The sequence below is a fragment of the Malurus melanocephalus genome, unplaced genomic scaffold, assembly GCF_030028575.1.
Source record: "Malurus melanocephalus ecotype Western Australia unplaced genomic scaffold, MMel_1.1 scaffold_70, whole genome shotgun sequence".
Classification (NCBI taxonomy): Eukaryota; Metazoa; Chordata; class Aves; order Passeriformes; family Maluridae; genus Malurus; species Malurus melanocephalus.
Genome location: NW_026623302.1, coordinates 2,262,603 through 2,274,657, shown reverse-complemented (window position 1 = coordinate 2,274,657; position 12,055 = coordinate 2,262,603). Strand labels below are relative to the sequence as shown.

At 40.9% G+C, this 12,055-nt stretch overlaps 1 protein-coding gene across 1 annotated transcript in view; it reads right to left on the bottom strand.

Annotated features, from left to right (window-relative positions):
• Window positions 1-11,302, bottom strand: part of SPATA13 (spermatogenesis associated 13) — a 71,674-nt gene extending 60,372 nt beyond the window's left edge. Inside the window, exon 1 of the mRNA XM_057366724.1 lies at window positions 11,223-11,302. The gene's annotated coding sequence lies outside the window, so the exon portion shown is untranslated. The remainder of the gene's footprint in view (window positions 1-11,222) is intronic.
• Between the last annotated feature and the right edge of the window lie 753 nt (window positions 11,303-12,055).

The following is a 12,055-nucleotide window of genomic DNA, read 5'->3' as shown; positions in this document are numbered from 1 at the left end:
TCATGTCTCAGATGCTCTAGTTGATGTAACAGGTACTACTCCCAGCTTTATATCCTCTGCAAATGTGCTGAGGGTGCACTGTCCCATCAAGAATGGAGATGTTAAACAGTATTAGCTGCAGCACTGGCATCTGGGGTACAGCACTGGCAGATGAACTTCRTGCCATTGATCATGTCTTAGAACCTGGTGGCTCAGCCAGTTTTAAATCCCATGACTATCCACTCGCCTAGTCCAGGCTTCATCAGTTTGCCTGGAAGCAKGTTATCAGAAACAGTGTCAAAAATTTTGCTAGAATCTACTACTCTCCCCTTGTCCTTGGAGCTGGTCTATTGGTTATTGAAGGCTATCAGCTTGACCGGGCATGATAAAAAATTTACATGGATTTGTAAATCCATGTTGACTGCTCCAAATCACTTTCTTGTCCTTCATAGGTTTGGAAATGGCTTCCAGGAAGATTTGATCCACCTCCTTCCTGGGGACTGAACTGAGGCTGATTAGCCTATACTTTCCCAGCCCCTCATTCATACTCACAGAAGCCACCCTGTAGCCCCCACAGACAAAACCCTGCCATGTAACCCRAACACATTCTTGTATTCTTCCATTTGAAGTTTAAATTATCAGGAGCTCCTTGTTCATCCATGTAGATCTCCTGCCATCCATGCTTGATTCTCTGCTTGCTGGACTGGAGCATTCAAAAGGTGATGCTTGAGAATCAACTATCTATCTTGTCTCCAAGATGTTATTACCACAGAATTCTTCCAAGGGATATTCCTGAAGAGGCCAAAGCCTGCTCCCTTGAAGCCCAGGGTTGAGATCCTCCTATTTGTCCTGTTTCCTCCTATAAGAACCTTGTACTTCATCACTATGGGTCACTGCAGCCAAAGCTACTCCCAGCCTTCACATGCTCAGCCAGATATTTATTGTTTGTAAGCTCAGGGAGGTTGAGCAAAGTGCTGTTTCTCACCAGCTCCTCAGTTGCCACAGTTAGGAAGTTAYCCTCAATGTACTTCAGAAACCTCCTGGATTGCTTGTGCCCTGCATTGTCTCTCTATGGGAAAGACAGATACGGGAATGGTTTAAGTTGCCCATGACAACAAGGATTTCCATCATGAGATGGTTTAGCTCCTGTCAGTATTTCTGTGGCTGCAGAATTTCTGCCTYTGGTTGCTCCTAGTTGGAAATCTGTTACATTTACAGAGAACTATTCCCTCTCTGAAGACTACAGTTGCATTTTACAAAGGCTTCCAGCAGACTCAACCAAAGCAAAGAAGGCTTAAGAAGGCTTGGACACTAAACACACTGATAGCAGTAATGTTTTCATACTGGTGACCTGAGTTTGGACATGTCAATAAAACAACACATCATTCCCATGCTGAATACGCTCCACAAGTACAAGAATTGACTTTCAGTGCCTCTCTTCCATGATCTCAAAGTTCAGTTGAAAAACACAGAAACACAGTTCACCTACCAACAGTTCATGCCAAGTCTACTATAGTCAGAACACAGAAAAACAGCAACAAAATAAATTGAAAAGAAAAAGACAAAAGTAGGCATGTCTGCATGTTGCCATATCAATTACATTAAGGCTTCTCAACCTTAACAGCCCCACACAATACAAAGCAGGTCCTAAAAGAAGGGCAATCCCCCCTGCAAATATTTAGGTTACCAACTGCAAAGTAATCCAGGCACAGCACTATTCATGAGACCAATTCATCACCAGGTCATACAAGGCAATTAGGACTGGACACTAGATGCAGAGGGGAGCAGATTAACAACCACCAAGATGTTTTAAGTGATCCACGTTTATTTTTAACAATATTTTAAAGCCTCTGAGAAGATTAATTCCTCAGCCCAAGAGCTGAGTACCTTACTGCTGCCGTGGTAAAATCATGCACTGAATTCTCAGCACAGGAATATYCTTTGTAGGACTTGGGAGTGACACTGTTTTGATACTGCAAATGTCAGTGGACAAAAAAACACCACTGTCTTCTACCCTGAAAGTCTGATTTCTTTGCAACAGGATGAAAAAGTTCCTAAAATATTTTCTCTTCCTCATTCTCTTTTTCATGCCCTCATGCCGAAAACACACAGCAGATTACATTCATAAAAGCAAAACCTGCTAATGTGTATTCTTCAATAATAAGAGTCTGTTTCATAGGGAAGACTGTAAAACCTTCAACAAGCAAATTATCTCATTGGTATCATCAAAGGGTGAGTTTCTTACAYTGAAGTTAAAATGCAGCTGATAAAATAAAATACAACAAACACGACTATTTTGAAACATAAAATATYAATATTTAAAATGAAAAGGAAAAGATACCCTGGAAATAAACRAATAAAGTGAAGTATCCAGAACAAAATTTTAGCCATATTTCTGAATCTCATTCTCAACAGAAAGTTGTTAAGAAGGACCTGGTGCACTAAATTGGACAAAAGGCAATCTAACTAACTCTCTTGTCTCAAAGTGACCTAAGGAGGAACAAGAAACAAGATGAATACAGAAAAATTTTCTTTTTATTTTACTTTCCCATCTTCTGGCAATGTAGTTTAGAGTCTTCCTAAATCCCAGGCTGCATTTAGGATACAATGTTTCCTAGTTTTCTCGGGGCACTTTTCCACAATCTTTTCTGCTTCCTTCCTGTTTGTAATAATTCTTTGGATTCTATATCTTTATATTTCACTGAATGTCCCATAATTTTTTTCCAACAATTAACTAGCACCCCAATTTTAATCTGCTGCCCAGATGATGCCATGTCTATTTGCAAACCTAGTCCCACTAGAGAGTGCTGAGAGTTGGGTGCCCCTAGCCTCCCAGACATGTGTGTCAATAGAGGTGAAGCAACAAACAGGAAAGATGGGTTTCCAGGAGAAAATGAAAAAAGGGASCACAGTTGGCAAGATAGCATATATGCAAGTTAGGTCTCTGGATTATTGCCCAAATATTTAAATGGTGGCTGTACTTGCTTCTTGTACCATTAGGAGGGGATTCCTGGTTTTTAACAATCTAAATGACTGTAATATATAAACCATAAATAAATAATTAATTCCTTAAAAACATGAGGTTTTTGTCCTTTTTGTTCTCATTTCTCTACATGCTACTCATATTTTATGCTGGCATTCTGTTTTAAATAACAGAYTTAACTCACTCAGGTTCTTTACAAGCTGAAAAGTCAAAGCCCTGCTGATGAATGCCACCAGTTCCCCAAAATTCGTTCATCCTCACTCAGCAGCCAGTTCACCAGGAAGTATAACATTCCATGCTAACCTTTTCTCCAGTGTGCTGCACAAGTGTGTGACAGTGAGGTATTTAGCAAACTTGGCTCTTTTCTTCCTGGATAGCTAAGCTGCTCCATCAGCAGCACAAAAATGTTTTAAGAACACAACAACAAACCATGCAGTGTGCCAAGGAGCCACAAAGCCCTTGGTTCATTGTTGGGAGGTTACTTYTAATTACAAGGTCCTGATTAACACACTGGAACAAGGCAATAGCTTACTTCAAACAGTTCCAAATCATTGTACTTAAAAACGCTGACCCTTGTCATAAGCAAGGACAAGTGACGAAACAAAAGGAAAACTGTTTTGACTCTGAGTGAATTCCAAGTTCCACGACAGAACTTTGCAGAAACACAGTAATCTATAAAAGCCAGCTTTCAAACATTAATTTTGCAGTACCATAAACAGACATACTCTTCCCATTAGTAGCCCAAATCCCAAATTGATGGTATAATTCAGGAAATTACTTATAAACAAGTTTTCTGTGCAAGATTTTTCTTTTTAACTCTTGCATTGATTTTGTTTCTAGTTTGTGCAACCTAGCATATCATATTATCATTATTATTATTATTATTATTTAGTCTGTTAACTGACTGAAGTATTTTACTCATACATTTTGCCCAGAGGCAGCAGATCTGCTTCCTAGAAAAACCATGCAACAGAATCTGCAACAGTATTTATGCAGGGACAGATCCTGGCTTTATTTCAAACTCTGAGCTGCAGTTCTTCCACATGGAAGTAAAACATGAAATTRCCATAATTAAGACCTAATTAAAAATATGAGAGAATAAGGAAGTACATTCTTCATCATAGCAATGCTAAGCATGGTAAAAATGAATCCGGAAGCTTTTGTAGAGAAGTTTTCTTCATTAGAAAGAAGGAAACAACTGACAAAATGTGGGCTAAGCTTAGCAGCTTCTGCACTGCTGCCTCAAGAAGGTACCTGGCTGAGTTGCTGAACATCTGAACTTTGAACATTACAACAGACTCTTATTTTCTGRTGCCGCATGTGCATGAAAGCCTCTTTTATTTTCTCATTCTGGGAAACGGAAGCTATATGAAAGAGAATATCTTCAGAATATGTAAGCAGTGCTGTCAAGTTTAGTCTAAAGCCATAAAAAAATACAAATAAAATAGAAACCACTGGAATGATTAATTTGTGAAAATCTCTACTCCTTAATTTAATCAGGAAATAAATGATAAATCTGACCAAGATAAATGATCAATTACTTATTAAAGCTAACAGATTAYTGCTGATGTCTAGTAGGTAAGTCAAAGTCACTTTTTGTTAGAGTTCAGTAGGCAAGTCCAGTAGGATGGTTTGGGTGAATGTAAGACATGGGTTGGCTTTAAATAAGACAGCTGGTTCTTGCACACTAAATTAATTCTTACTTGATGCTACCTGTGCACACAGCAGAGGGAAATTTGGCCTCCCAATAGCAGKGCTGGTAGCCAGGAGCATATATAAGGTAAGCTCTGTGTGGCAAAGCCAGGTTACAGCATTGCTAAACTTCTCTTGAATACGTTTAAYGTAATTGATCAGATCCAGTGTGTTTTCAGAGAGCATAAAGCATTTTCCTTACACAAAACAAAAAGAAAAAAATACMGAAMTGACAAATATGGCATTCTGACTGTCTAACGAAAGTCCTGGACRAGATCAATGAGCCTTGCCCTGAAGCCAAGCAGCAATGGTCCTACAGAGTGCACTGSAGCTGCAGGTCAGGCACTTTCCAACTGACTCAGGTACAGAGGACAGATATGGCACAGAGACAAACATCTCAGACATAAGTGATACTGTCCAAGTGTTAATCTCTCTCACCTCCCTCTGCTTTGATCCAACAGCTTGGAGGAAGCTTGTGTGTATTAGCAGAGATTGAATTTGCTCCCGGTTAGGCCCAGGATAACTGAGCTGCTGACGCGGTAGATACCAGCCCCTCTGCAGCTCTTGTGTGTTGAGTGACCCCCAGCTCTCTTGCTGAGATTCAGGCCCAAGGAGACTGTTRCACCAAACAACTAATCAAACCAAGATCTCTGGTACACTTGTCTCCGTTTACAACCTACTTAAGACTCAAAATATTCTCATAAAACACGCACAAAATTTATTCAAATTCAGAATCAAAGGTTGCTATGGTGGTGAGAGCAATACTTTAAAAATTTACTGTTTCAGAGATTAAGTTTCCTGAACCAAGATCTTAAAACAAGATGAATTAAAAAAAAAAAAAAAAATGTTTTCATTAGGAAGAGGCATAATATTCTTCTTCTCTTCCAGTTTACCTCCAGGAAGGCAAAGAAGGGGAAGAGACAGAAGAATGTTGAACGCTGTAGTATCTCAGACATGTAATTCCTCATAATGAGGAATTAACAAGGGTGCTTTCCTTGTTAACCTGGCWCTCTGTGCCAGCAGTATAAGCACATATAGATTTAGGAGGCTCTGTCTGTTAGACTGGCTGCTMAAATTTGCACTACTCTTGGAACTGGATTAAAATTGTGTGTCAAGTAACTCTTATCACAATAATGTGTATTATTATCTCTTCTCATGGCTTCAAACAATGTCACTTCAGGTAGCAAAAGAAAGCCATATTTTGTGTTCCTACTGAATCTCTACTATATTTGACTAATATGATTCAGGGTTTCAGATCCATAAACAGTTTTCTTTCTATTTAAAATAATCCAGGTAATACAAGTTAAACAACTTCTCCAGAACCACATACCTACATACAGTGTTAATACTTTGAGAACAAGAGCAAAACCAAATTCTTAAAAGACTGTCTGTCTCCCAGARCAGAGCACTAACCAAAATGAGTCAYTTCATGTGCATTAGCAAGGATGRTTAATGAGTGTTTTCAATACAGACTGATAACCACGTGACTGAGAAACAGAAAATGTGATGCTTATATTTGTAAAGGAGAAGGTTTGCCTGGAAAATTAACTGACTCTTTAGTCTGACTCTGAACCTCATAAGACTTTACAGTCACATCTGAAGGCAGGATTAGCTGAGATGCGGGGAGCTCTGTTCCAAGTGAAGAAGAATCAYGTACCATAAAGAAGTTGATGACAAAAGACAGGAGTGGTAGCTGTGCACAGTGAAAAGGAGAAGGTTAGGCAGTTTCAGGGACCAACCAGGAGGAGGAAAAAGCAATGTGATCATCCTTATAAATGTAGCAGTCAGGGAAAACACCACAGAGGTCCAAAGAAATCAAGTACCAAGCCTATAATTTAGCCTCCGCTAAACACTGCACTGTCATTCCCAGAGCGACAATGACTCCTGTCTTGAAGTTTGACAGGTCTGATCTGTATGGAGTTACAGACCAGAAATCAGTGACAGAAAACACAGTTATTGTAGTGTAAGATATTTTTATAGAGAAATAAACCTTGTAGAGGTAATGAATTCTGTGTCACAGACAGTTTACCTCCCTGATTCTTCCTGATACAGGCTGTTCCCTGCTGGGGGGAACTCAGTAGCTTCCACTGCTTTTTTCCTCCATGGGCTTTTCCCTTCAGTTATACCTTGTYATTCATCACCACCAGATACCTCTTCTCTAGAGAAAGGCTTGTAATTTTCCTCTGCCCTGTAGCTTCTCAGCCTGGCATTTCCATCTGAGATAAGATCCTCAAAGCTGAATTATTTCCTCCTGGCTTTTCTGTTTTTTTTTTAGGGGAGACCAAAAAGTATTTGGGGTTTTTTCCTCCTGGATTCTTTTAGAGCAGGTGAGTATGGCTCAGCTGATGGCCCAATCAATCTGCCTCGCTTTTTTTCCCCAAAATGCATAGGCAAAGGATACAAATACACCTGAAAAGCCAAAAAAAAAAAAAAAGCTTCTGCTGTTCCAGTCTCTGCCTTGCCCAGCACAGAGCCACTCAAGTGGGCACTCTTAAAGCCCTGAGATCTAAAGTCACATCTCCCCTCAAGCACATAGGATTTAACACATARGAGCTATTTAAACTCTGCTGGGAAGTTCAAAGGGAAGACTTACAACCAACATAACATAAGAAAAATAGATAATAATAGTAATACCCCTTACTTTCTCATTACCTACTWACTACATCTGTCTGGTGTTTCATTATTAAAATCATTTGTGTGGGTTTGTACTTGTTTGTATACAGTTATCTATCACAGCATTCTTAGATTAATACAATATAAGACCATGACATGTGCCAGGTTCACTCCTGGACTCCATGCTTGTCTCAGCATTTTGCAATTTTCTCAGGAATTGTGATACAATGTGCTAGGAGACAGCAGTCTTCCAATTTCATGCAGGTAAAAAAAACCCAACTGTTTTCTTTAATTAAAGTGGTACCAGTCACTAAATCTCTACATAGAGTGGTAAATCTGTCACAACTAGAAAGAAAAAAATCCTTAATCAGCAGATTCAAACTTGCATGATTTTTCTTTTTTGCTTCACTTTACTAATTGGTCAATTGTGCCAGATAACTTACTTAAATCTAAAACAGACCAGGAAGACATAAAATAACATTYCAATGGTCAGGCTGTGCAATTTGGGTTACTAGTTTTACACAGTGGGGATTTACATCATGTTGGCTAATCTTTGAATATATTGGCTTATAAAACTGGAGGTGTCTCCATGAGCAAACCATCTGTCTGCTGCCCACAAGTGCAAAGTACACACTGGTTTCCTTGAAGATGGGGTTCCTTTTGACAGTTGCAGAAAAGGGTCGTGAGCCTGCCCCTATTTAATCAATTCATTACACAACTGCCATTCAAGAGCCATCCATGCTTCATGAAGCATATGAGGATTGCTGCTGCTGCTCTATACAGCCACAGGAGCTCACCCACAGCCGTAATTCTCATCTAGCTGGGAAGCTTGTTAAAATCCTCTAATTAAAACYCTCTATGGCCTTATTCAAGTCCTTCTTGCAGCCCTTGACCTTTTCCCCTCGGCTGGGACACATACAGGTATGGCAGTCTGCTGTATCACAGCAGGCAGGAAAAGCATTACAGTGTCCAGCTCTTGGAGACTTCATTTTCCATAAGTACTTAAGTCTTTCACACATATTATTGTGTTGAATAGACTAAAATGACACTATGTCATGAAAGGTRAAGCTTTTCAATCACCTATCTGTTGATCTGCTTTTACATCACTACTATTTTCTTTTAAAAAACAAAAGTAGACACTCCAATATTTTCAATTRTTAATTGGGCAGGGAATAGACAAAAATCCTGCATCTTCATTTGTTCCTAATAACAGTTTTTCAAGTATCACAAATCACAGGTATTTTCCATAGAGTCACATTAAATTATTCTAATAATCTTAAATAATTTCCGTTTATCCCCTTCCATTTAAGTATTGCGAAAAACATTCATGCAACTCAATAAGGGGAACCAACTTTTTTTCTGAGTAACAGCCTTAGTTTATCAGAGCTGCTTCATAAATTCTCGGAAATGAGTTCTTCTTACGTCTTTCTAGGACTCTGAAAATGCAATATGCAGAGAGAGGAGCATCAAGGACTGGCAAACCATCCTGCTCCTTGTGTGACGCAATCTAAAGGACAGTTAGATGACAAAAACTGCAGGAGAAACAGGGACTGAAATAGATAAACAGACAATGTTTTTTTTCAAACCTCATAGGACAGCCTGTTAGCATTCTTATGAGAGGAGAAAYAAAAACATGTAATTAAATATGTGACTCTCTGGCAAGATTTGTGGMCCCTCTGAGAACAGATGACATATAATGCCACTATCAGGAATGACATTGCAAATTGGAAGAAAGGCAACAAGCACCAATTAGCTACTCACAACTTTGGCATATATGATTGTTCTTCATTCATTTGGGATTTACTGGCTGATCATACCAATCAGCAAAAAGAAAAAAGCCTTTGGAAGGATTTACAACGTCTACAAGGAAATCTTCCTTTCCAACTCTCCCTGAAAGTGCATCTATTTGGTGCACCATGTCTTCAGGAATTATGCCCATAAATTTTCTTCACCTAAGGGCAAGGAAAAACTAACTTGGTTTTAAATTCCTTTATGAGCTTACCTGCTCACTCAAATCAGACTACTTTTCTTCCATCCAGAAATTTAGTCTGATTGGAAATTTAGTCTGATTGATTAGACCATTTGCCAAGGATTTCTAGGTGATGGGTGACTGAACCAACGAAACCCTCAGGCATGATGCTGCCATGCATGTCCACMTCCTGCACATGGGATGAGGGGCACCAGGGACACACAGCAAGTCCAAAGTTTCAGGGAGCACAGCCTATCATGTCCATGAGACAAAATSCCTGTCCATGGGCAGAATCACATGGCTCTCCTGGAGCTTCCCAGGATTCCCATATCTCCAATAAGGAAATTGGACCAGAGTGCAACAAGTGTCCACATCACATACTGCAGTCATGATTTTATGTCTATTGCATGATTCTCCTGGAGAAACTGGCTGTTCGTGGCTTGGACAGATGTGCTGTTTACTGGGTAAAGATGAGATGGCTGAGGCCAAAGTGTGGTGGTGAATGGAGTTGCATCCATCTGACAGCTGGTCACCAGTGGTGTTTCCRAGGGCTCACTGTGGGGCCAGCCCTGTTTAATATCTTTATTGACTACTTGGATTAAGGGATACTCAGAGTTCATCTTAGAAGAACTTAATATTTATTTTAGGCAGAATAAAAAAAAAATTATCCTGGAGCTCTTATCTGTGACATTAGCTGCAGTGAGTCAGAGTGGAAACACACCAAGATGAATGGAAATTCAGAGAGCTTTGGATGAAATCCCACAAGAGCAAAACGCTGCAGAAGTGAGATGTCTAAGCTCACCTGAGGTCTGTGGTCTTGGCAGCACTGCAAGTATTTTATTTTAACTGACCTAAGCCATTCAGGAACCATTTCTCCAGTGCTTTAAGCATAAACAAGCTTTCCTTTTGCATAGGTAAGTATTTCTTCCTGCCACTGCGATTTCAGTAACCAAACCAAATATTTTTATGTGSAGAACCACTGAAAGAAAACAAATCTGAGACTTCCCACTAATTACTGCATTTCCCAGGAGTTCTCCTGCAGTGTCTGGAGTCAAGGTTCCCTGCGACACATTTTATTTTGTGGAGTCTTTCCATTTTATGACTTTTGGAGCAATTGGTAGTGTTTATTGATCTTTCCACACAGCTGTTCTTTTCCTAAGGAGCCCTGAGATAGTCATTCTTTGTCTGATATATGAGGCCCCATTTTCTGTTTCAGGGAATCAAGGAGGCAGAAGCTTTTCAAGACTCAGAGTTTGTGGGTGTAAAGGAAGCAGAAAATGCTACACACTGGCTTCACTTTCACAGTAAAAAAAAGTGCTTGTGTGATGAATTCCAAAAATCCCGTGAGTCAACTATCCCAAATGAGACTCGCTGTGATACATACGGATGAGGTGGGAGAATTGCCAGAGATCTGTGCTGGAAAAGGAGGGATGAGATGTGGGCAGCTGTACAGAAGGACGGTGGAGCATCTGCACAGGACAATTCCAGCTACACATGGGCAGCTTCCAGCACATATCATGTCCCAGGCAATACTTGAATCACCCTCAGCAACTTCTACCATTCCTCMGAYATCCTAACTACTTTCTAATATTGAGACATCAGGCAGGARCAGGAATGACCGCATGTACATACAAGACCTGACTCACGCAATAACAAGAACCACGAGTGCTCACGACCCCCAGATAACCCCAAACTGGGGATAGCATCACTMGAGCGTGGATTACACCTCAGGCTTTTGCGCGGCCCGCAGTCCCACGGGACCCGAGAGCCGCACAGCCTTGCGGCTGCAGCTGAGGCTCGACTCCGAGGGAGCTCCTGGCAGCCCGCAGGGTCCCCGCTCCTTGCTGGGTGTCTGCAGAGCCACCCCCGGACACGGCAGCGGCGGTCGCTGCCGGAGGACCAGGATGCTGGTGGTCGTTCGTAACTTGGCGAGGGAAGGGGAAAARAGAATGAAAGGAAACTCGTGAGAGAAAATACCTGCCTTACCTCTCTGGCGACTCCTCGCAAAGCGCAGCAGACGCTTGCACGTACAAATCTTTCCCGCAAATCACACAAGGATCTCCGCTCAGCACGAAGAAAAGCAGGAGCGCTCTCGCCCTCCCCGAACCGCCCCTGCGAGCAGCCGGGTTTCCCTCCTTGAGGAATCCCAGCCCACCAAGCGCCCGGGGCTCCCCGAAGGCGCCACCGCCCCCGGAGCCGTTCCCGTGCCTGCTCCGCTCGGGGGAAGGAACAGCTGGAAGGGTGTCAGCACAACACGCTCCATAAATTCTCTCTCGGTCTTCTGTAGACGTAAGTCCCTGAGAAAAATGCCTAAATCCCGTCGTTTGTTGACATAGTAACCACATGTAAGTTTTTGCCCCCCTCAGAAGCCCYCTGCATAAAACAATTAGTTGTGTGAAAGATTTATTCAGCGTGCAGAGGGTTGGTTTTTGTGGTTGTATTTGTCCAAGGAAGAAATAAAGACACTGGACTTTTATACTCTAGAGACTTTCCACCCAGACGAAGGGGTTGCTACATTACAGCAGATAATATTAAGCACTTCCACAACTCTTTGAAGGAAATGTATTGTCAAGTAAAAAGGAAAAAAAAAACCCCAAAAAACCAATATTCAGTTAACAGCCCATTTCTAATACCTAAGGGAAGTAAAATTTCAGGGACTTTTTAGGAGGTCACAAAATGTATTGTATTTTCCCTCTAACTTACTCACATATATTTATCCGATTTCTCCAAAGATGCTTAAAATATTTTACAGGTTCCCAACAAAATTTGTAAAGCCACAGCAGATTCTGTGAGAAAGAACAGACAGTCAGAAACAAGTA